Source organism: Ursus americanus, chromosome 28, assembly GCF_024610735.1.
Source record: "Ursus americanus isolate L20-20 chromosome 28, mUrsAme1.1.p, whole genome shotgun sequence".
Lineage (NCBI taxonomy): Eukaryota > Metazoa > Chordata > Mammalia > Carnivora > Ursidae > Ursus > Ursus americanus.
This window is the reverse complement of record NC_142154.1, coordinates 27,246,975-27,273,155: the sequence shown is the minus strand read 5'-3', so window position 1 is coordinate 27,273,155 and position 26,181 is coordinate 27,246,975. Positions and strand designations below refer to the sequence as shown.

The following is a 26,181-nucleotide window of genomic DNA, read 5'->3' as shown; positions in this document are numbered from 1 at the left end:
GGGAAAACTGGATGGGAAGAAGTCAAAGAGGGAGACAAATCATGAGAAACTCTTAACTATGGGAAACAAACTGAGGGTTGTTTAAGAGAAGGTGGGTGGGGGGACGGGGTACCTTGGGTGAGACGCGTTAAGAGGGCACATGATATGAGGAGCACTGGGTGTTACACGCGACTGATGAATTGTTGAACACTGCATCTGAAAGTAACTATGTTTTGGCTAATTGAATTTAAATTAAAAAAATAGTAAAGGAAAGAATTGTTTAGTGATTCTCTACATTTCATATAAAATAGTTAACAATATAAATATCATATAAATTGATATTTTTGTATGAGTACAGTATTTAGAAGTTTTCAGAAATGCATTATTTATCTACCTATAATTCTTTATAATGGAATTTAGATTTGTATGAATATTTTTATAAAGATTTACATTCAAGTGTTATCTAGACATGGATGATGACATTGCTAATCTATGAATTTGTTGGTTCTATTTGTAATAGCAAATTGCTAAAGCTACCCAAAGATGAGAATTCATATTTGTTGAGCATCTCGTAAGATGCCCAGGAAAGGTTCTTGTGGCTCTATGAGGGCACTACCTGTGTGTACATGCATGTGTGTGTTTAACTCCTTTTTTTCCCCAGTGTGACATATTAAGAGTACACAAATCTCAAGTATACAGCTTGATTAATTTTTACATATGTTTCACTCACGTGAAGTTATAGATTATTTCTTGTACCCCGGAAGGCTGTCAACTTGCATATAGTTGTGTCCCCAGACATGTCCCCAGAAGGTTACTTGTTTCTGACTCTAGTACCATCTTCGCTTTTTCTGTTCTGGAACTTTATAAATGGTATCAGTTAGGATGAACTTTTTGTATCTGGTTTCTTTCACCCATCCCTAACTCTGTGAGGTTGATGTTTAATGTTTATATGAAGCTATAGTTCATTCTTTTTCTTAGCGTTTTGTCAGTGCTTTCTAGGCAAAGACCATCAAACACATCTGTAGTTGAATAAAATTGGGTTTTATTAACTTACGAAAAGAATGGAAAATGTATGCTTTGGGGAGTTATGGAGCTTCTCAATAAGGTGTTAAAAAGAACTTATTATAGTATTTGGGTTTTTGCTAGGTGATTTGGTTGGGGAGGGGAGAGTTCAAGGACTTGGGGCTTTGGTCTGGATTGAATGCTGTCTGGAAGCATGGGTAATTTTGTGGTTGTTTTTTTTCTTTTTTTTTTTTTAGATTTATATCTACTTCACTTTATTAGTGATTTTTTTTTTAGAGGCAAATACAATTTTTTTTTGATGTAAAGTTCGATGATTCAAGAGTTGCGTATAACACCCAGTTCACCATGCAATACGTGCCCTCCTGACTACCCATCACCAGCCTATCCCATTCCCTCACCCCTCTACCCTCCGAAGCCCTCAGTTCTTTTCTCAGAGTCCATACTCTCTCATGCTTCATTCCCCCTTCTGATTACGCCTCCTTTCTTTATCCGTTTCTTCTCCTACCGATCTTCCTAGTTCTTATGTTCCATAGATGAGAGAAACCATATGATAATTGTCTTTCTCTGCTTGACTTATTTCACTTAGCATTATCTCCTCCAGTGCCGTCCCTGTTGCAGCAAATGTTGAGAAATCGTTCTTTCTGATGGCTGAATAATATTCCATTGTATATATGGACCACAACTTCTTTTTTTATTTATTTTTATATTTTTTTATTATATTATGTTAGTCACCATACAGTACATACCTGGTTTTTGATGTAAAGTTCGATGATTCATTAGTTGCATATAACACCCAGTGTACCATGCAATACGTGCCCTGCTTACTACCCATCACCAGCCTATCCCATTCCCCCACCCCTCTACCCTCCGAAGCCCTCAGTTCTTTTCTCAGAGTCCATAGTCTCTCATGCTTCATTCCCCCTTCTGATTACCCCTTCTTTATCCCTTTCTTCTCCTACTGATCTTCCTAGTTCTTATGTTCCAAAAATGAGTGAAACCATATGATAATTTTCTTTCTCTGCTTGACTTATTTCACTTAGCATTATCTCCTCCAGTGCCGTCCATGTTGCAGCAAATGTTGAGAAATCATTCTTTTTTTAGCTGAGTAATATTCCATTGTATATACGGACCACAGCCTCTTAATCCAGTCATCTGTTGAAGGGCATCTCGGCTACTTCCATGATTTAGCTATTGTGGACAGAGCTGCTATGAACATTAGGGTGCATATGGCCCTTCTCTTCACTACGTCTGTATCTTTGGGGTAAATGCCCAGTAGTGCAATGGCTGGATCATAGGGTAGCTCAATTTTTAACTTTTTAAGGGACCTCCACACTGTTTTCCAGAGTGGCTGTACCAACTTTCATTCCCACCAACAATGTAGGAGGGATCCCCTTTCTCCACATCCTCTCCAGCAATTGTTGTTTCTTGCCTTGTCAATTTTTGCCATTCTAACTGGCGTAAGGTGGTATCTTAGTGTGGTTTTGATTTGAATTTCCCTGATGGCTAATGATTTTGAACATTTTTTCATGTGTCTGTTAGCCATTTGTATGTCTTCATTGGAAAAGTGTCTGTTCATATCTTCTGCCCATTTTTTGATTTGTTTATTTGTTTCTCGTGTATTGAGTTTGAGAAGTTCTTTGTAGATCTTGGATACCAGTCTTTTATCTGTAGCATCATTTGCAAATATCTTCTTCCATTCCGTGGGCTGCCTCTTAGTTTTTTTGACTGTTTCCATGGCCGTGCAGAAGCTTTTTATTTTGATGAGGTCCCACAAGTTCATTTTATCATTTGTTTCTCTTGCCTTTGGAGATGTGTCATGAAAAAGTTTGCTGTGGCCGATGTCGTAGAGGTTGCTGCCTATGTTCTTCTCTAGGATTTTGATGGATTCCTGTCTCACATCGAGGTCTTTCGTCCATTTAGAGTTTATCTTTGTGTATGGTGTGAGAGAGTGGTCAAGTTTCATTCTTTTGCATGTAGCTGACCAATTTTCCCAGCACCATTTATTGAAGAGACTGTCTTTTTTCCACTGGATGTTTTTTCCTGCTTTTTCAAAGATTAGTTGCCCAAAGAGCCAAGGGTCCATTTCTGGGTTGTCTCTTCTGTTCCATTGGTCTATGTGTCTGTTTTTGTGCCAGTACCATGCTGTCTTTGTGATCACAGCTTTGTAGTACAGCTTGAGCTTTGTTTTTCCTTTTCAACAATTCCTTGGCAATTCGGGGCCTTTTCTGGTTCCATACAAATATAAGGGCTGTTTGTTCCAGTTCCTTGAAAAATGTCTTCGGTATTTTGATCGGGATAGCTTGAAAGTGTAGAATGCTCTGGGTAGCATGGACATTTTAACTATGTTAATTCTTCCGATCCATGAGCATGGAATATTTTTCCATCTTTTTGTGTCTTCCTCAATGTCTTTCAAGAGTGATTTATAGTTTCTAGAATATAGGTCCTTTACGTCTCTGGTTAATTCCAAGGTAACGTATGATTTTTGGTGCTATTGTAAATGGGATGGATTCCCTAATTTCTCTTTCTTCAGTTTCATTGTTCGTGTATAGAAATGCAACTGATTTCTGAGCATTGATTTTGTATCCCACCACATTACTGAATTGCTCTATGAATTCTAATAGTTTGGGAATGGATTCTTTTGGGTTTTCCATATAGAGTATTATGTCATCTGCGAAGAGAGACAGTTGACTTCTTCTTTGCCAATATGGATACCTTTTATCCCTTTTTGTTTTCTGATTGCTGTTGCAAGGACCTCTAGTACTATGTTGAATAATAGTGGCGAGAGTGGGCATCCTTGTCATGTTCCTGATCTTAAGGGAAAGGCTTTCAGCTTTTCCTCATTCAGAATGATATTTGCTGTAGGCTTTTCATAGATGGTTTTTATGAAATTGAGGAGTGTACCCTCTATCCCTACACTATGAAGGGTTTTACTCAGGAAAGGATGCTGTATTTTGTCAAGTGCTTTTTCTGCATCTATTGAGAGGATCATATGATTTTTGGCTTTTTTCTTGTTGATAAAGTCTATCACACTGATAGATTTGCGAATGTTGAACCACCCTTGCATCCCAGGGATGAATCCCACTTGGTCATGATGGATAATCCTTTTAATGTACTGTTGGATTCAATTAGCAACGATCTTGTTGAGAATTTTGGCGTCCATATTCATTAGGGAAATCGGTCTGTAATTCTCCTTTTTGATGGGGTGTTTGCCTGGTTTGGGGATCAAGGTTGCTTCTTTAATAAATCAGTAAATCTTAGCTGGGATCTCGAAGCCACTGTTTTTTCCTGAGTTTCTGGACCTGACCAATGCTTAAAGGAAAATTGCACACAGTTATTCGGGCTTACTTCTCTATGATTTTCTCCTTTTGAGGATTTTCCCCCTCAAGTTCCAATCGCTTCAGCAGCTCAAAACCAAGTTCTGTCTTTTCAGCTCAGTAAGGCTGCTACTTTCAGCTTGCACTGTTCTCCCATGCCACAAATAGGCACAAGCCATTAAGGAAAAATCCACAGTGAAAGTGGAGCTCATCTGATGTGCTTCCTTTCTGTTAGGGATCATGGTCTCTCAAGTCCTGGCTCTGTTGGCTGTTCTTTAATGCCTTCAAATTGATGTTTTATATATATTTTGTGCCAGATTTTGAGTTGGAAAATGGCCCAGTATAAGCCAGTTCACCGTGGCTGGAATTGGAAGTCTCCTAACGTTTAATTGCTCTATATCCATTGTTTGGCATAATACTTGACACATAGTAAGGTATTTAATAAAAGCTCATTGAGCTGAGTTGAACTGAAAGGTTATACAGAATGGCTTTAGATATCATTAATAAAACATTTAATTAATTATCTATTTAGTTTACCTCAAATAAATTTTTGTCCTTTACTCAAATTGTATGGGTATTTTAAGAGTGAATACTAAGGATTTTTTTTTACTTGCATCATTCATATAATTATCTCCATTTACTATTTTAAGTTTGCTGTTTAGAACTAGAGTCATGCCACTAGTGTGTATGCCACTTATGTGTATGCCACTTTGAAAAAATCTTAATTTGTTTTCATTAGTTAGAATTTAATTATTCCATTACAAATGAAATTCTTCCATTTATAAAAATTATTTGTAATTGAGTTCTCTTAATTAAAAAGCTACATTATTTAATTTATAACAAATTGTTTAAAAATTTTTTGGAGTATTGCTGTTATGTAAATTGAAATCTAAATTTTATGTGTTTTCAATGAGAAAAGTTGAGAAGGAAAGAATATTTAGTTCATGCAATTTGGAAGAAAAATGTGCAGTATTATTCAACTTTTGTAGCTGTTATAGTACAGCCTGATGTTTAGCTGTTGTGATTTGAGATTTAGTTGATGTGTTCAGTTTGTGTACTGTTTCAGCTCAAAGGAATTAAATTTTCTTTAAGTTCTCACTTAATTCATGTCGTTCTTCTTGGTTATAGCCCTTTCTTCCTGAAAACTAGCATGCAATGTAGCATATGAGTTATGTGATATAGTAAAGCAATTTTATATTTACTCATGGAAGTTTCATTTTTAATCAGTGGAGGTATCTATAGTAAACATACTTGTTCTACTTAAAGTTATTACTTGTCATCTGTGATGTCTTTATGTTATATACACCTTGTCTGTGACCCTTCTTCTTTGACATGTAAGATTTTATTTATACCACCTCTGACCTAATAAAATTGTACCTTTGACCTTATGCACTTGACATATCGGATAACTTACTCTTGATCTTTGACATGTTTTGTTTTAAGCCTGTTAAACATAATAGGTAGCTGCCCAACAAGAAAGGTATATTGTTTTGTGTTTTTATTGTCATTTTACCAGGAAATTTTTGTTTTTTGAGACTTTACAAAAAGAGCTGTTTTATGTTTTATTTTTTTTCTCTTTCTTCATCTTAGAATCCAAATGATAAAAGTAGCTAATTTTTGAAGATCGCAACCAATGGGTGCTAGTTTAAATGCATTCCAAAATTTAATTTTTATACATTGCTAAAGAAATAATAAAGTATAAGTTTTAACTAAAACTGATTTCTGTGTCATCCTGTTTTCACACTAATATCTAAAGAACCTAATAGTGATTTTTGTGGACACTGAATGAAGTACATTCAATCATGTATAGAGAACGAAGTTAAAAAGTTGTTTTTTTTTTTTAATCCATGTATTTCTCTTTGTAAGACTCCTTGGCTTTTAAAGCATATAAAGTATACAAGCTCTGTTTGTTAACCTCTGTATTTCCAAAGTTTATTTTCATTTGATGCATGGATGTATAAAAAGGACTTTCATGAAGTATGTTAACTGTGATTTATTGGATGTTTACAACCAAATGTGATTTTATAAATCCCAAATTAGTATTTCAGCGTGGAAAGATTATGCACATTAGGTGGCAGAAAAAATGATATTTTAAATTAGCAAAAACATAAAGACATTACTGTATTTAATGAAATATAAGCTGATTTCTTTCGCCAGAGGGTGCTGGTGTTGGGGTGAAAAGAAGTCTCCTAGATGTCTCTCAGAATTGAGCGTTGTCCAGGAAATAATAGATAATTCCTAATTAATTCATTTCCTTACCTTGCTTACCTTTGTTTGTAGAAACAGAAGTATTTGTTCTCTTCTTATAATCGTGTTAGGAAAACATTTTATCTACTTTTCAACAGAAAATCAAGTCAAATGAATGAACTAGAACTCATTTAGAATAAATCTTTGTTTTTTTTTTCTCCCCTGTACCCCAGTTGGGTACACTTTAAGTTAGACTGGGAAATTATCTAAAAACGTCTTACCCTTTCATATAGCATATAGCTTCCATTGCCTAAATTTCTCTTTAATAGGGTGGGAAAATTTTATGGGGTGTGTGTGTGTGAGAAAGGAAGAGAGAATGCAAGCACGTGTGAAAGAGAATTGTGTGAGAGAGAGCATGTGGTATTCAGTGTATAACACACACATATATAGTTGATTGTTAACTTATATATTTCTTCTAACTTTTGGAATTCTAATGGTGGTAAATTCACTCACATTGTAACTAGGGACATGCAGAGAATATTTGGCTATTTATCCATAGCTGAGTAAGTCCTCTTCATTGAATTAAGGAAAGATTTTTAACTAAGTAACCAATTTGTTTTATTTACTTTTTTAAATTAATTAATTTTTTTAAAGTTCCATGATTTATTACTTGCGTATAACACCCAGTGCACCATGCAATACTTGCCCTCCTTAATACCCATCACCAGCATATCCCATCCCCCCCCCCAGAAACTCTCAGTTTGTTTCCCAGAGTCCATAGTCTCTCATGGTTCCTATTTTAAACCTTAGTTTGACCCAATAATTTAAACAGTTTCTGTGGTTTGTACCTAGCCTGTTTTGAATAACAATCCTCAGTTCTCATCCATTTGCTTATCTCCTTGAGGTAGCACCTATGTGTATTAAAGGAAGAATGTGGCTTACAGGACCCCATATTACAAGGAAAAGTTGAGATCTTTCTACACAATGTCTTCTTTTTCAGTTTGCAGTGTGAGGCCTCTTGAGCTGTTCTTTCCACTTAGTGTTCAGGGGGAGCATCAGACATTTATTTACCTCTTCCTGACCAGGTCACCCCTCAGTCCTCTTTCCCTGCCTATCTTTGAGTCTTTGCTGTAACCTTCATTCTGGTGCTGGCAGGCCTACTGGCTTCTACCACAGGGTTCACACCACATAAGAATTAAGAACATTTTGGGAAAGCTAAAACACAAGGTCTCTTCCTGATTGCATAGCACGGCCATATTACTGGACCTCTTTGGTGGCAGGGACAGGCGGAGAGATCATTTCTTTTGAGAATCAAAATTACACTTTTGGCAGTACTCTCACTTAGCTATTACTATCACTTATCTCCCTTAGGATACACATTTTAAAAAATTATTTCACCTTTTATCTCCAATTTTTTTTGGCTGGCAAGAAATAAATTTTACTTTAATCATTCCTCCTTTAATTCCAACCAAGCAACTAAGCCTTTAGGTTGGAAAAAGGAGTTCTACATACTGTGGAGTAAATACTATAGTTTGAATACTCCAGGCTTCCTTATTGACATGCTAAAGGACAAGATAGATAAATTTATTTAATCTCAGGCTCTTAGCTTGGTTTATAACCCTATCGTCTCACTGCATATATCTGTTTTACATATCTAAAATTGATTATTGTAGAGTGTATTTTTCTTGTATTTATTTTAGAATAAAATCTAACCACCTCTCTAGCTGAGTTTTATTAGACAAATGCCATATGCTAAGAAAGGTAAAAATGGATAATTACACTTATAATTTTGAACTGTTACTCCATTGATACCTGTTTTTCATACTTTTTCTGAGGTAATATAACCATTAAACTTTTACTGCTAATAATCACAGTCTCTTTTCTGTTTTGGTTTTCTTTTAATAAACATTCAGTTTTGGAGATACTGATCGTTAATCAGTGATTCAGAACAAGAAGGCTAAAGAACTGTAGCTTTCTTAGTTTTTTCAGATTCTGTGTCATTGGTTTGGTAAATTACAGCTACATATGTTCTCTTCCATGGATCTTTTCTTTCAAACAGTTGCTTTACTTAAAAGTGAATCTCAAATAGGTAACAAATATCTGCAGTTTAGAAACTTAAGCTCTTTAGTGTTTGCTAAAACTATTTTGTGACTCCTAAATAGCTCTCATAATACAATTAAACTATACAGATGTGAAAAGCCATTTCAACCATATTTCTCTGCATAAGTCCTTGGACTATATTACTGTAATACATGCTGCTTGCATTATGGTGGTTATCTAATTTTACAGTTTGCTTGCAATAATTAAGACTATTTTTTCCTCTTTGCATCTCTTTATTTGGGAATTAGAATGGAGAGTCCCAAGCTGATAATTTAAGTGTTAAAGTTATAACATGTTTTGGCTGTTTTTTTTTTTTTTTTTTGTAGCTGATACCCATTGCCTTTACACAGTTAATTAAATATCTAAACACTGTTGCTTTTTAAAAGACATAAGCTCTTAAAATCCTTAAACTCTTATTCAAGATCATGGTAGCTAGGAATGACTACAATAGTGACTGCTTTTATACATCTACAGATTACAGACCAGTGCGTTCTCATCTGGCTCTTGTGTGTATTTGTGAGGAGTTGCAGAATTGTGGCCATGGGCAACATTAAAAGACCAGAGCAGTTGTGATGACTTTTGCAGCTGCTCTCTTTCAGTTGGATGATAGAGCATCAGAAAGGGTTGCAGTGAGGCAAATTTGTACAGCTCAAGCTGCTTCTACTTGAATATTCTCTCACAGTTTTGTGATATGTACTTCTTTGTATGGAAATTTTATGCCTACCTGATCTTGAAATCCATAATATGACAGTTTCATGTTGGAAGAGTAAAGGGAATGAAGGATTTATTAATAGAAGTTTATAAGCAGGAACAAGGGCACCTGGGTGGCTTGGTTGTTTGAGCGTCTGACTTTTCATTTTGGCTCAGGTCGTGATCTCAGGGTTGTGAGATCGAGCCTCATGTAGGGCTTTGTGTTCAGCGTGGAGTCTCCTTGTCCCTCTCCTTCCCACTCTGCCCTCCTCCCACTAGCTGCTCATACTCTCTCTCTCAAATAAATAAATAAATATGTAAATAATCTTTAAGAAAAACAGGAGTTTGTAAGGAGGAACACTCTTGTTCTGACAAAGATAGTTGACAAGTTTAGCATTTTACCTGCCTAATTTATATAACTCTCATTTTCCTTACTAAATAATTGATTATAAATGCTTTTATTTTAATTCAGACCTTATTAGGTTCTTTATCTGAAATTCAATGGCCAGTGTATTAGTTCCAAAGTAAATATTTATAGAAGATCAGATCTTTGATGAGAGTTAATTGAGTTTTAGTAATAATTATTTTGTCAGTTTGACTTCTCTTGCAGTCGTTAGAGTAGGCACATGTGTTGTATCAGGAAAATCACAAAGTTGTAAAACAAAATTTTCAGAATCCCAAAATTTGGTCCTCTCTCAAAATTTTTTTTTAGATTACAAAGTATTTCAGCATTAGAAAGGAGTATAGTAAACACCACATTCCTGCTACCTAGTAGTTAAATGATAACACTTCTTTTCTGGTCCTTCCATACTTGGAAAGATGGAAGGGATACAAAGTTCATAAAGTGTGGGTGGTGGGGCCAAGTTCAGGGAATAGAGCTAAATCTGTATGTTCCATGGTGAGAAGTCAATAGATAATCTTAAAACTGAAAAATGAAGAAGTAGCAATACAATATATATTCAGGAATATAGAGAAGAGAAGAAAGATAAAACAATCCCCTAAAACCATTGCACCTGGATTTGGGAAAAGAGTGGGAGAGTAGTGGGAAACTACTTTCTTTGAACCACTGATTATGTAAAATATGTTTGCCGTTAACTTTGACAAAAGCAAAAACATTTATTTTATTTTATTTTTTTAATAATTTTTTATTATGTTATGTTAGTCACCATACAGTACATCCTTAGTTTTTGATGTAGTATTCCATGATTCATTATTTGCGTATAACACCCAGTGCTCCACACAATATGTACCCTCCTCAATACCCATCACTGGCCTATCCCAGTCCCCCACCCCCCTCCCCTCTGAAGCCCTCAGTTTGTTTCCCAGAGTCCATAGTCTTTCATGGTTCATTTCCCCCTTCTGTTCACCCCCTCTTCATTCTTCCCTTCCTTCTCCTACCAATTTCCCTGCTATTTCTTATGTTCCATAAATGAGTGAAACCATATGGTAATTGTCTTTCTCTGCTTGACTTATTTCACTTGGCATAATCTCCTCCAGTTCCATCCATGTGGATGCAAATGTTGAGAAATCGTTCTCTCTGATAGCTGAGTAATATTATATGGACCACATCTTCTTAATCCAGTCATCTGTTGAAGGGCATCTCAGCTCCTTCCACAATTTAGCTATTGTAGACAAAGCTGCTATGAACATTGGGGTGCATATGGCCCTTCTCTTCACTACGTCTATATCTTTGGGGTAAATGCCCAGTAGTGCAATTGCTGGGTCATAGGGTAGCTCAATTTTTAACTTTTTAAGGGACCTCCACACTGTTTTCCAGAGTGGCTGTACCAACTGGCATTCCCACCAACAGTGTAAGAGGGATCCCCTTTCTCCACATCCCCTCCAACATTTGTTGTTTCTTGCCTTGTCAATTTTTGCTGTTCTAACTGGCATAAGGTGGTATCTCAATGTGGTTTTGATTTGAATTTCCCTGATGGCTAATGATGTTGAACATTTTTTCATGTGTCTGTTAGCCATTCAGAATTGATGGAGAGACAAAAACATTTTTTAAAAATAAATACAACAGTGGTAATTATGTACACGCCCATGTTTCTCAGGAATCTTCTGTGTTCTGTCCAGTTTTTTGTTCATGGTTTAAGTCGATAACACATCTGCAACCATAGAAGGCCATTATAGGGAACTTGGATATTTTGGCCAGTTACATTGTTAATTCTTTATTCTTTTAAATTTATTACAGTATCCTTTGATGCCATTAATCCAAATACTGGATTTTCTACTGTGACTGGAAGGCTCAGTCAGTTAAGTGGCTGCCTTGAGCTCAGGTCATGATCCCAGGGTCCTGGGATCGAGCCCTGCATCAGGCTCCCCACTCCATGGGCAGCCTGCTTCTCCCTGTCCACCGCTTATTCTCTCTCTCTCTCTCTCTCAGATAGATAAATAAAACCTAAAAAAAAATTTTTTTAATCCCAAATACTGGATTTTCCCTTTTTTTGCTGTTATTTATAGAATAATGATAGAACAACTATCTGTGTACCCTCCACTCAGGTTATTGAGAATCTCCTGGTAGGAAATTATGTTTTTGTTTGTTCATAGTACGTTTGTTTGTGAAAGATATTTTCACTGGGTATAAATTTGTAGCTTAATAATTATTTTCTCTAAAAATTGAGTAGATATTATTTGCTGTCTTCTTCTATTCCTCATAGGGTAGATGTATTCTATTTTTCACAATTACCTTGGCTGTTCCTCTGCTTTTCACTTTGTACATAACCTTTGCAATTAACTTGTTAAACTAAGAAAATTCTTTTTTGATTTTGAAAGATTGCAGTGCAATTATGGCAAGATTAAATTGGCAAGAGTAGACCTATTTTAAATATGTTTTCTTTTCATCCAGCAACGTGTTTGTCTATTTATTTATTTATGTGTTCTTTAGTTAAGCATCCATTTTCTTCATGAGTGTATGTTTGTGTTTAGAAGTATGAAGAGATTCATGGATTTGACTGCTATCGTATATAGAGACCAGGTTAGTCTCTGGGCATTGCTTCAGTTTTAAAATATGTGATGCTAAAATGAGTGCTATCCTGTGTTTGCAGTTTCAACTTTTATTGCATTATGATCAGAGATTATGGTTTATCTAGGTTCTACTTTGGAGAGTTTATTGATTTTCTTTATAGCTTAATACATTGTAAAATTTTAAAAATAGGTTTTCTCTCTCTTTGGGTGTGTATATTAGATTTCCTTGTTGTTATGCAAATATTCTCACTTTCTTTAACCTGTTTTTTTGTCCTTTTCTCAAAAATGGAAAGACTGTCAATATGCTATTATTATTATTATTTATGTATGTCTCCTTGTGTTTTAAAAATCTTTATCACAATGTTTTATCATCATGATTATAACTATTACATAATTTTTATCTGATGAATTTTACCTTTAAGAATATGAAATGTCTCTTGGGGCTCCTGGGTGGCTCAGTCGTTGGGCGTCTGCCTTCGGCTCAGGGCGTAATCCCAGGCTCCTGGGATTGAGCCCCGCATCGGGCTCCTCCGCTGGGAGCTGCTTCCTCTTCTCCCACTCCCCCTGCTTGTGTTCCCTCTCTCGCTGGCTGTCTCTCTCTCTGTCAAATAAATAAATAAAATCTTAAAAAAAAATGAAATGTCTCTTTCCTATTTCATGCCTTTCCCTTGAATATTATTTTTGTATGTTATTAATTTGGCAAACCTAGTTTTGCATAGTCATGCCTGGTATGTCCCTTTATTATCCTTCCTCTCCCTTCTCCCTTTTGTTCTTGTCCCCATGATAGTTTTATTTTTGCACCTAGGTGTCTTCCTAAAAAGTATAATTTTATTTTAGCTGTTTCCTGCTCTGTTAAAAAATACCATGCTATATGTAATCTTTTGGACTTAACTCTTTTCTACTGAATATTATAGTGCCTAGATTCATACGGACTGGAAATTTTTGAGGCCTGTCGTACATTAAACTACACTTATTTTTAAGTTTACATATAATAACTTTTGGTATATTCATACCCATGAAACTATAACCATGATCAAGACAGTGAGCGTATCTGCCACATCAGAAAGTTTCCTCATCTACTATATCCCTACTGATTTTTTGCCTACTTTTGTTCTACCAATTTTTGAGAAAGGGATATTGAAATCTTTTAATTGTGAATTTTTCTATTTCTCTTGGCAGTTCAATCAGTTTTTGCCTTATGTAGTTTCAAGTTGTATTATTAGGGACATAAATGCTAATGGTTGTTATGTCCCCTTGATTAATTGATCCCTTTATTATGAAATTACCTTCTTTATTCCTAGTAATATTTTTGATACCTTGTCTAAATATTAATTAGCCATTCCAGCTTTCTTTTGTCTAGCATTAGAGTAGTATATCTTTTTCTTTTATTTTACTTTTAGCATATTTATATTTTTGCGTGTGTCCTTTTCTTAAACACGTAAAGTTAAGTAGGCTTATGGAGAATCTTTGTTTTGCTGCTGTTGAGTTTGATATGAAGCTGCTATCTCTCTCAAGCTCTTGTCACCTAGGGCTGTGAAAGCCACTCACAGCTGAGGAGTTCCGGCTCTGTCTCTGAGCATTCTTTTTACTTTGATCTTTTTTTTTGAAAGGGTGATGTTATTTGTGTAATATTGTTACTGGGATATTATTGAAATGATTTCTGAGGATGGAGCCTAATTGCAGTCTAACATGCTGTATTTGAAATCTGAGAATTCTCAGAAAATAGCTTTCATTACAAGGCTTGGTTCAATAGAACTGAACAATTCCCTGTTGCACTGTTGAGCTCAGGCCTTTCTCCATCTTCACAGCATGATAAATTAATAAGTTTATTGAACTCTGCACTTTTCTTTGAATCATCTTGGATCAGATCAGAAAGAAACATCAGAATCTGCAAAAGAAGTCTTTACCTCATGTATCATCTCCACCTACCAGAAAACTGATAGAGTATTTATAATTGTCACTGAGTGGCAGGGGGACAGATGGTCGGCTATCATCCTATCAGAAGATGGCCTTTTCTCTTTGGCATGGTGTCTGTTTCACAGTATTTCATTAGCTTTATTTTTCTCATCTGTCACTTTAAATAAGATAATACATAGACTGTAGGAGATAAAAATAGAAATGTATCCTACCTGTAGAAAGGGACCTTAGCAGAGTTGAATCTTTTGTATAATTAAAATAATCTATCAGGTTTTAAAAGTTGTCATTGTCTTATGTTTAATTTTTCAAAATGAATGCTGTCATAAAAGACATTACATTTCAGATTTTCTTAAATTTACTGTTTGACAAAATTTTATTTAAATATAATGGAATTCTGGGGGTGTCTGGGTGGCTCAGTCAGTTAAGTATCTGCCTTTGGCTCAGGTCATGATCCTGGTGTTCTGGGATCGAGCCCCATGTGTGCTTCCTGCTAGGCGGGGAGTCTGTTTATCCCTTTCCCTCTGCCCCTCTCCCCCCTCACTGCCCCCCCCCCCCCCGCTAATGGTTGCTCTTTTTCAAATAAATAAATAAATGAAATCTTAAAAAATATATATATAATGGAATTCTCAAACTTTTTATCTTTTTTTTATTATGTTGGTCACCATGCAGTACATCCCTAGTTTTTGATGTAAAGTTCCATGATTCATTACTTGCATATAACACCCAGTGCACCATGCAATATGTACGCTCCTTAATACCCATCACCAGCCTATCCCATTCACCCACCCTCCTCCCCTCAGAAGCCCTCAGTTTGTTTCCCAGAGTCCGTAGTCTCTCATGGTTCATTCCCCCTTCTGCTTACCCCCCTTTCTTTATCCCTTTCTTTTCCTACCGATCTTCCTACTTCTTATGTTCCATAAATGAGTGAAACCATATGATAATTGTCTTTCTCTTCTTGACTTATTTCACTTAGCATTATTGCCTCCAGTGCCGTCCATGTTGCAACAAATGTTGAGAAATCGTTCTTTTTGAGGGCTGAGTAATATTCCATTGTATATATGGACCACATCTTCTTAATCCATTCGTCTGTTGAAGGGCATCTCAGCTCCTTCCATGATTTAGCTATTGTGGACAATGCTGCTATGAACATTGGGGTGCATAAGGCCCTTCTCTTCACTACGTCTGTATCTTTGGGGTAAATGCCCAGTAGTGCAATGGCTGGATCATAGGGTAGCTCAATTTTTAACTTTTTAAGGGACCTCCACACTGTTTTCCAGAGTGGCTGTACCAATTTGCATTCCCACCAACAATGTAAGAGGGATCCCCTTTCTCCACATCCTCTCCAACAATTGTTGTTTCTTGCCTTGTCAATTTTTGCTGTTCTAACTGGCGTAAGGTGGTATCTTAGTGTGGTTTTGATTTGAATTTCCCTGATGGCTAATGATGTTGAACATTTTTTCATGTGTCTGTTAGCCATTAGTACGTCTTCATTAGAAAAGTGTCTGTTCGGGGCGCCTGGGTGGCACAGCGGTCAAGCGTCTGCCTTCAGCTCAGGGCATGATCCTGGCGTTGTGGGATCAAGCCCCACATCAGGCTCCTCCGCTAGGAGTCTGCTTCTTCCTCTCCCACTCCCCCCGCTTGTGTTCCCTCTCTCGCTGGCTGTCTCTATCTCTGTCAAATAAATAAATAAAATCTTTAAAAAAAAAAAAAGAAAAGTGTCTGTTCATATCTTCTGCCCATTTTAAGATTTGTTTATTTGTTTCTTGTGTATTGAGTTTGAGAAGTAGTTGTAGATCTTGGATACCAGTCCTTTATCTATAGCATCATTCGCAAATATCTTCTCCCATTCCATGGGCTGCCTCTTAGTTTTTTTGACTGTTAACTTGGCCGTGCAGAAGCTTCTTATCTTGATGAAGTCCCACAAGTTCATTTTATCTTTTGTTTCTCTCGCCTTTGGAGATGTGTCGTGAAATTTATCTTTTTAAAGCACTTTTTCAGCACCTACTTGTGCACTCTGCATTAGTTCAGGCACCAGGGAAGCACAGATAAATAACGTCAAGGGAGCCCAACTCTTCATTGTATTCTGTCTCTCTGAGTTTCATGAATCTCTACTAAACACACTCATTTTAAAAAGTGAACTAGTTCTTATATGGTGCTTTCGTTTTTGAATAGTGTTTCAGTAATATCTGTACATTATTTTAGTTAATTTACTTATTTTTACTGCTCAAACTATACTTTAAAAAATACAATTTATTTATACTCATGTATGGGAAAAAATGACTGTACTACTGTGTTTACAGACATACCAATATTGGAAACAGAATTCAATAATGAATCACTTCTAAATTTTAAAAAGAACACACAAACATTGGTGAAAATGCAAGTTGGTACAGCCACTTTGGAAAACAGTGTGGAGGTTCCTCAAAAAGTTAAAAATAGAGCTACCCTATGACCCAGCAATTGCACTACTAGGTATTTACCCCAAAGATATAGGTGTAGTAAAAAGAAGGGCCATATGCACCCTAGTGTTCATAGCAGCAATGTCCACAATAGCCAAACTGTGGAAGGAGCTGAGATGCCCTTCAACAGATGAATGGATAAAGAAGATGTGGTCCATAGATACAATGGAATATTACTCAGCCATCAGAAAGGATGATTACACAACATTTGCATCCACATGGATGGAACTGGAGGAGATTATTCTAAGTGAAATAAGTCAAGCAGAGAAAGAAATTATCATATGGTTTCACTTATTTGTGGAACATAAGGAATAGCAGGGAGATCATTAGGAGAAGGAAGAGAAAAATGAAGGGGGGGATAACAGAGCGGGGGACGAACCATGAGAGACTATGGACTCCGGGAAACAAACTGAGGGTTTTAGAGGGGAGGGGAGTGGGGAAATGGGCTAGCCCGGTGAAGGGTATTAAGGAGGGCATGTATTGCATGGAGCACTTGATGTTATACCAAACAGTGAATCATGGCACACTACATCAAAGGCTAATGATGTACTCTATGGTGACTAACATAAAAAAAAAAAAAAAAAAAGAACACAGAAACATTAAAATACTGATTGGTTATAGAAGGCAGAGCAGTGAAAAAAGACATTAAAATACTGATTGGTTATAGAAGGCAGAGCAGTGAAAAAAGACATCATTTTCATTTTCATTAAAGAGCAGCACCCTCTGAGAAGAATCAATTCAATTAGTAATATTCATTTATATTGCGAAATAATATATACATAGAAAAGTCAGTGATTGTACTGATTTTGTTACTTTCACTAAGCCATTTTATCTTCCTCACACTCAATGCAAAGAAATAAAGTCCTCATTGTTATTCACAATAAAAACGGTCTTCTTCATTTTGCAGTCCTGGGCATATCACATAATAGGGTGTACTTAATGGCTCAAGTGGATCAAAGTACCATTTTGATTCTGACCCACTGAACAGAATCTCACGTATATTTGTGACTGGACTAATTCCCATGGGAGCTGTGATGTACTGAACCATTTCTGTGGTATCCCTAGATCTCACTAAATGTACTGGGTGTTATACGCAACTAATGAATCATGGAACTTTACATCAAAAACCAGGGATATAATGTACTGAATGGTGACTAACATAATATAATAAAAAAATTATTAAAAAAAAAGGTATAGGGAAGTTGAATCACTATATTGTACATCTGAAACTAATACTACACTGTATGTTAACTAACTGGAATTTGAATAAAGACTTAGAAAGAAAAGAAAAGACCCTACACAAGAAAAGATAACAGTCTGTCCATAAATTATATCTACAGACTCTTTTGTGTCAGTTGGGAAAAGGGACCCTTTCTTGAGTACATGATTACAAGTATTCTTGTGGTCTAAAGATTGCCGGATTGATATTGTGTCCGTTGTAATGAAAAACGGTGTACTTCAAAATCACTGCCAGATTAAGAAACTCCCACAGTTTGTCTCAGTTCTTCAAATAACAGAGCAAGTTCCCTTTCTAGGCTGACAATGAGTCCTGTATTGGTATTGTTGCTGGCTATGAAACTCACCACCAAAGGTAAATGATTGAATTGTACCACCTGGTAGGTGTTATGGTAACAGATGATACTCTTATTTTTTGGAAGTCCAAGTTTGCTCCCTTGGTCTGTTGCAAGGGCAAAAGTAGATAAGAAAACAGGTCTCAAAGCATACTCTAGAGCATTATCTTTGGCCACTTTAATAACAGGAACCCTGTCTCTACCTGTCACAACAATAGCATGGAGCCCTTCAAAACTTGGTAATTTTTTATGCAGGAATCTCTTTAGGCCCTGGCTTTCTGGGCTGCTATGTTCTCTCAGCTGTAAATTCAGGGACAGCTTGTACATACTTTATTTGATGCGATTAATTCCATGCTACAAATCAGTAATTACGAGTCAGCTTTCCTCTGAAGTCATTCTGGAGGATAATCTGCTGAAATAGTTTTATGGAGGAGTGATATCAGTCAAAAATAGTTTACTACAGATTGTTTCAGTGTTATCCTGGGTGAAACTATGACACCCAGAGATTTGTACCCTTTAACTTAAGCAGTTAGCATAAGCCCTTGGCATATAGTAAAGTATTGAATTAAATGTTAGTAAACTAAATGTTATGAGCTACACTACAGTTTATTGTTTTCAGTATACCATGTCTGTGGACAGTGATATTCAAAATACACGAAGAGTGCTATCTAAAAATATCGTGCTGTTGTTAGTTGAGTATTCTTTTATTTCTTCCCTTCTTTCATCTGCTTCTCTTTTTCTCCCAATTTTTCTTCTTTTCTTCCCAAATACCTTCATCTCTCCATTCCTTCACTTCTTCCTCATCCCTCACTTTTCTTACCCTCCTCATCATCCGGAGAAACAACTCATGTTCAAGCCCTCCAGCCTCCACCCTTCCCCAGTTTTTGTAGAAGACAACAGGAAAGCTGTAAAATGCCTCCTGTTGATCTTACTTGTTGTTCTGCAAGGCAGGCTTAAAAGAGTGGAATGCCTCATAATATTTTTAAGAACTTAAGGAAAAACTCTTTGATTCTGGAATAGACTGATATCATTGGATTTCAGATTCAAAGTTGAAGTACTGGAAGAGGTTTAGAGAAAAATGCTGTTTTTTCCAAGCAATATGTGAAACCCTTACATTAATTTCTCATCTATTTAGGTTAGTAACTTGGCATCCACCCAGCTCTTGAAAGCAAACTTTGAGTTGCAGAGAAATAAGTAAGCCTCTTGAGCATGAGATTGGATTTCTATAAGGGAAACTTTATTTTCATATAAAAATGCATTTGTATTGTAATGAAGCTTTAGTCCTTTATTTTCAAAGGAGACATATTTAAATCCTTTTGATCTAGGAAGAATATCCTTAAAAATTCTCATGTCTGGGTTATAATATTTTTAAGTAACGGGGAGCAGGTTATTTCTTTTGATGTACTACAGTTTATGAAATGTGTTTATTCTGAGGTATAACTTGAGTTCTAAAAATGGCAATTTAATCAAATTCTATATTGTGTCATCTATATTTTCTTGGGTATTCTCTTTTTAGAGCTTTTTATATTCTTTCCCAAAGATCATGAATCTATCTGTAGCTTAATTTTTTTCATGTCTCTTTTAAAAAGTAAGGAACTATGAGACTCTTTAGGAGGAGTCTGAAAACATATCAAGGCCATAAACTTCAGTATGAATTATTTCATTAAATAAAGTAAATTGTGGTAGGAAAAAAAACCCATAAAAGGTAATTAAAAGAATAAGAAGGGTATAAACTTTGATGAGATCATGTCTGTATAGGTATTAGTTTCTTATATACGTTATTTCTATTTCATATTGTAGTAATGTTTTTTAAATAAGCCACAATTGTGAACTTAAAAGCTAGACTTAATAATTTGTGTGTGTCTTTGTGTGTGTGTGTGTGTGTGTGTGTGTGTGTGTGTGTGTGTGTGTGTTTAGCCATCTCTGATTAGCTTTTGGGCTTGTTACATTGATTTTTAGAATGTTAGAAAAGGGAGGACTTTAGGATTTCTTGTCTAATCCCTTTATTTTACTAGGGAGGAAACTGAGGCCCAGATAAGTCACTCAGTCATGAGTCACAGAATTTATCTTGGTGTAGATATTTTGACTTGTAGTTCAGTGCTGTTTCTACTGCATCAACCTGATTTTCTATGCCTAAAGGAAAAACAGTGTTTCCTATGAATGCTTGTTTAGGATTAATAGTCAAAATGGCCAACTTCCTGCCTTGTTAGTAAGAGAGTAGGAGTTGCCATCAACGGTATTCCATGAGGCTAGGAGGTGTACTTTTTTAGTTATGAAGGAAGGAGATCCAGTAGCTTTTGGTGTGATTTTTTGGTCCACTTGAGTGCTTCGTATTTTGAATATGTCTAAGTAAATCATAGATACTGTGTCTTAAGGAGTACATTTTACTTTTCCTTGTGCCTGTGGCATAATAGAACTGTGAGTAGATATGGAAGATGAGTGTATTTTTGCACAATTAATATTCATTCTTCTGCAGCACTAATAAGCTTACAGCAACTGTAACCTTGTACAAATCAACACTGTTTTCTTTAGAAAGCTTACTTTTCTCTGCATTTCCATATTAGCATTAATTTTGTAATAATTAAAATATTAATTGTTGAAAATTGGATTAAAAATGCCTACTGTTAACATTTTGACCTATTTTCTGCTCTTTATATATTAATATATAAATCTTACATGCTTATTTATATATAAACTACATTGCATAGATTTGAATCCTGATTTTTTAACATTATACAGTGTATGTTTTTAATATCATTACTATTGTTTAAAATTAATCAAATCTGTGTAATATCATCTTAATGTATGTGCCACAATTTATGTAATCAATTCCCTACTATTTTGTTGTAAATCTTACTGCAGTGAATATATTTGTAGAGAAATATTTTTGTACCTCTCTGTTTCCTTTTGGCAGTTTTGAAAAAGTAAAGTTATTTAAGGTATCTTTATTATTTTTTAATGGAGCATTTTATTAAATATTAAGTAGACAAGGCTGTTTATATAGAATGGAGACAGAGATACCAATATCTGAAGAGCTCCATCTGTAAATGGCCAGGGCTGTAGATAACTTGAAACACGTAACATTTCAAATAAAAGGAAATGAGATTACTCTGTTTTTCTGATCTCAGCTGTTCCTTTTAAGAAAGAATGTCATCAAGGATTAGAGCCCAAAGATTAGGTTCTAGGGTTCATGGCAGCACACAAATCATAGCAGGAATCTAGAACAATGAGTAGGGAGAGGGAAAAAAAGGAGCCAGATTTTATAGAACAGATTACTGGTGAGGATAGAGTGAGAAGAAGTGCTGCCTGCCTGTCTACACAGGTGCTCAAGGATTGCTCAGATATACTGGATGCTGGACCTTGTGCAGCAAGATTAATTTCAGAAGATACCAACTATTAGGTGGATCCTGCTAGTGTACTTCCTATCACAACAGATTGGGCTATGGAATTAGGTGAAGAGCTTTAGAATCTTCATCTCTGACTCAATAAGCAGAGCCTGGCTCTTTTTGGTCAGCATTGTTTCTTAGGAGTCTCAGGTTATTCATCATTTTGTAATTGCTAGGTAACTTTTGCCCTGTCCCATATTGGATCAATAAAAATATATAACTACTTCTTTCAGTGAAGTACTTTCTTATTATTTCTGCTTTTTTGCAGAACATTGTCTCCCATCCTTATAATAGATTTGAAACTTGCAGTATGCACTTTAGTACTTGAATAGTCGCAAATATGTTAATTACATTTTAGGTTCAGCTTTTAGATGCTTGAGAGATATGAATATTATTATTTCATTTACTTCTTTTGGCAAGCCAGAGTTTTAAGATTCATGTGTACAAATTACTTTTCCTTACAAGGTGACTCTTAACTAGTTATTATGACTAGTTATTATTATTAAAACATAATAGTAGAAGAATAATAAGCCATAGCAATGATAAATTCATGGTGAGTCCCTCCCAAATACTATTTTGAAGTCAATTCCAGATATTACTTCATGATAGCTATTTTTAAAAATATTTTCTTTCTGTTAATTATACATACTTATTATAAAAGAGAAAATTAAAAATCTATCACATTCATCTTTGAAAATTTTAGTATTTTGCCTTGTCTTATAGTCATTTTATGCATACACATATAAGTATACAAAGATATATATAGCTATACATATAAATTTTTTATGTAATTGCATTAAGGAAAAAAAACTAATCTGTTGTTATAGAAGAAACAAAAATAAAAGATTTTAAGAACACAGAAGTTATTTTCTTACAGTACAGCCCTGAGGTTAGCAGTATAAGTTGTCAGGGTAGATTTATTCCATGTGGTCGGTCCATCCGTCCTTCCTTCCTTCCATCTCTCTTTTTCTTTTCTTTTTTCTTTTTGAGTATAGTTAACACACTATGTTACATTAGTTTCAGATGTACAACTTAGTGATTTGATAAGTTTGTACACTATGCTGTGTTCACCACAAGTGTAACTACTCTCTGTCCTGTTACATGGGTAATATAATATCATCTACTGAATTACATTTGCTGTGCTTTTTATTCCCTTAACTTGTTTCATAACTGGAAGGCTGTATCTGCCACTCCTCTTCATCCATTTTGCCCAGCCCCCTGCCCCTCTCCCCTCTGGCAACTATCGGTTTGTATTTATAGGTCTGACTCTACTTTTTGTTTGTTTAGTATTTGTTTTCTTAGATTCCACTTTATGAGTGGAATCAAATGCCATTTGATTTTTCAGGGACCTATCTTCTTCTTTCTCTATCATCCTACAGTATATGCCCTTCCCTTCAGGCTCAGAGCTGTGTTAGAGGCTCTTTTGTGTTCTAGTTTGCTGAAGAGGAAGAAATAAATGGGTCTTCAAACACTGAGCATACGTTCATATTCTGTTGATCAGAACTCAATCACATGGCTACCTCTATATAAGAGGGACTTAGAGGACTAGGAAATTCAGTTCCTAGCCAAGGAAAAATGTGACTTCTAAGGCTCTATTACTGTACAATGTGCTTCAGTGCAAGGTTTCTCTGGCTTTTCTATTACTTACCCATGGGCAGGTGAATCTAGAGGCTTGATCAGAGTAAGGTTCAACCCAAACCCATAATTAGTATTGAGTTCTATAATTGGGAAATCTATAATTGGTATTGAGTTCTTTCACCAGCATGAACATAATGTCTGATTTTCTTTCTTTTTCTCATATTAATGTATTAGCTCTTGATTAATGGATACCTAGGTCCATTAATTAATAGGTATATTCCAATTTAACATTTTATTTTCATTTATTAATTGATATATATTTATAAAGAGATGCTTTCCCTCATCTATTTGGTTACTCAGTGGCAGGGTAAATTTTTGTTTGCCTGTTTTCAAAGTAATGAATTTGTTCCCTAATATTCTGCAAAGGTTCCAACTAGTTTTTTTTTAAATATAGGTATTATTATAAACTCATGGATTTAAACACTTTTGAGGGGTTTCAGTCATTTAAAATTCTCTTTTTTGAAGCTCAGATTATGCCGTATTTTGGTCAGTGAGAGCCTCTTAAAAAGTTTGCACTTAAATTCTTTTGACATGAGCCTAGTCGAATTTGATACTTATCCTTCTACTTGGTATGGCAAGATATTTAGTCTTATGATCAGTTATTTCACTAAGAAGCCCTTGTTACTTTTATTTAGAAATGGTATTCCAAGAGCATTATTAGGGATGCTTATTGCTACTGGGTTGATCATTGTGAACAGAATTAGGAAATAAGTAAAATATATGTGATATATATATGAATTGTATATGTATTCACACTCATATATACATCTGTGTGTGTACATAGACATTTATTTTTTACTTAAAGATAATGGATTCATGAATTCTTAAAATTGAAATTTAAGATGAAGGGTGTTTTATTTAACCTTCTATGGATTGTGTCTATATCTCTTTTCTTCCATACAAAACATTCAGGAAATCAAAAGCAGGGAATGATAAAATTATGATATCCATAATCTCCTTTACTTTATCCCACATTACATACACGGCAGTCTTAGAACAACATTACCACTACTCCCACTGCCAGTGTAATTACTGAGAACATAAGTTTTCCCATTCTTTCTTTTTCTTTTATAGTAATACTAAGAAAAATCTGAGGCACAGCCATTATATACTATTTTCTTTAGCTTTTAACTACCAGCTTAGTCTTAGCTCTTTAAGTTTGTAATGGTTAATACTAATCCTTATGTATATGTCTTTCTAGTCATTTTGGTTTTCTAAGGCTTGTTCTTTTTTCTTTTTTTTAAAATTTTGTTACATTTTTGAACTTTTTTCATTTCTTCTTTTCTTATTTAAAAATTTTAATTCCAATATAGTTAATATACAGTGTTACATTAGTTTCAGGTGTACAATATACTGATTCAGGAGTCTGTACATTACTCAGTGCTCATCATGATAAGTGTACCTTTAATGCCTTCTATTTCAGCCATCGTCCCACCCCCATCCCCTCTGGTAACCACCAGTTCTCTATATTTATAGAGAGTCTGGTTTTTTTCTTTGTCTCTTTATTCCTTTGTTCCTTTTTTGTTGGTTCTTAAATTCCACATATGAATGACATCATATTATATTTTTCTTTATCTGACTGACTTATTTTACTTAGCATTACACCCTCTAGATCCAGCCGTGTTGTTTGAAATGCAAGATTTCATTCTTTCACATGGTTAATATTCCATTATATATATATATACACACACACACCACATCTTCTATATCAGTTCAACTACTGATGGACATTTGGGTACTTCCATAATTTGGGTATTTGTAAATAATGCTGCAATAAACATAGGGGTGTATTTATCTTTTCCAATTAGTATTTTTGTATTCTTTGGGTAAAGTAGTAGTGGAATTACTGAATCAAAGGTAATTCTATTTTTAATTTTTTGAAGAACCTCCATACTGTTTTCCACAGTAGCTGCGCCAGTTTGCATTCCCGCCAGCAGTGCACAAAAGTTCCTTTTTCTCCACATCTTCTCCAACATTTGTTGTTTCATGTGTTTTTTATTTTAGCTATTCTGATAGGTGGAAGGTGGTATCTCACTGTGGTTTTAATTTGCATTTCCCTGCTAATTAGTAATGTTTAGCATCTTTTCATGTGTCTGTAGCCATCTGTATGTCTTCTTCGGAGAAAGATCTGTTCATGTTTTCTGCCTATTTTTAAATTAGATAATCTGTTTTTTGGGGTATTTAGTTGTGTAAGTGCTTTATATATTTTGGATACTAACCCTTTATTGGGTATGTTATTTGCAGATATCTTCTCCCATTCTGTAGGTTGCCTTTAATTTTGTTGATTGTTTCACTTGCGGAGCAGAAGCTTTTTATTTTGATGAAGTCCCAGTACTTTATTTTTGCTTTTGTTCCCTTGCCTCAGGAGACATATCTAGAAAGATGTTGCTATACCTATGTCAAAGAAATTGCTGCCTGTGCTCTCTTCTAGGATTTTTATGGTTTCAGGTATTACATTTAGGTCTTCAATTCATTTTGAGTTTATTTTTGCTTAAGTGGAAGTAAGTGGTCCAGTTTCACTCTTTGGCATGTAGCTGTCCAGTTTTCCCACCACCCTTTATTGAAGAGACTCTTTTTTTTCCCATTGCATGTTCTTGCCTCTTTTGTAGAAACACCATTGACCATATAGTTGTGGTTTTATTTCTGGGCTCTCTATTCTGTTCCATTGATCTATAGTGTCTATTTTTGTGCCATACCATACACTTTTAATTTCTACAATTTGGTAGTTTATCTTGAAATCTGGGATTGTGATACCTCCAGTTTTGTTCTTTTTCAAGATTGCTTTGGCTATTGGGAGTCTTCCGTGGTTCCATACACATTTTAGAATTATTCATTCTAGTTCTATGAAAAATTTTGATATTTTGATAGGGATTGCATTAAATCTTTAGATTGCTTTGGTTGTATGGCCATTTTAACAATATTTCTTCTCCCAATTCATTAGCATGGG

The 26,181-nt window shown here is 35.2% G+C and overlaps 1 protein-coding gene and 1 pseudogene across 8 annotated transcripts in view; one reads left to right on the top strand and one right to left on the bottom strand.

The window, feature by feature from the left end:
* Positions 1–26,181, top strand: part of SCAPER (S-phase cyclin A associated protein in the ER) — a 514,000-nt gene that overhangs the window by 187,716 nt on the left and 300,103 nt on the right. The window lies entirely within an intron of this gene.
* On the bottom strand, positions 18,115–18,537 carry LOC123790718 (ragulator complex protein LAMTOR3 pseudogene; annotated as a pseudogene).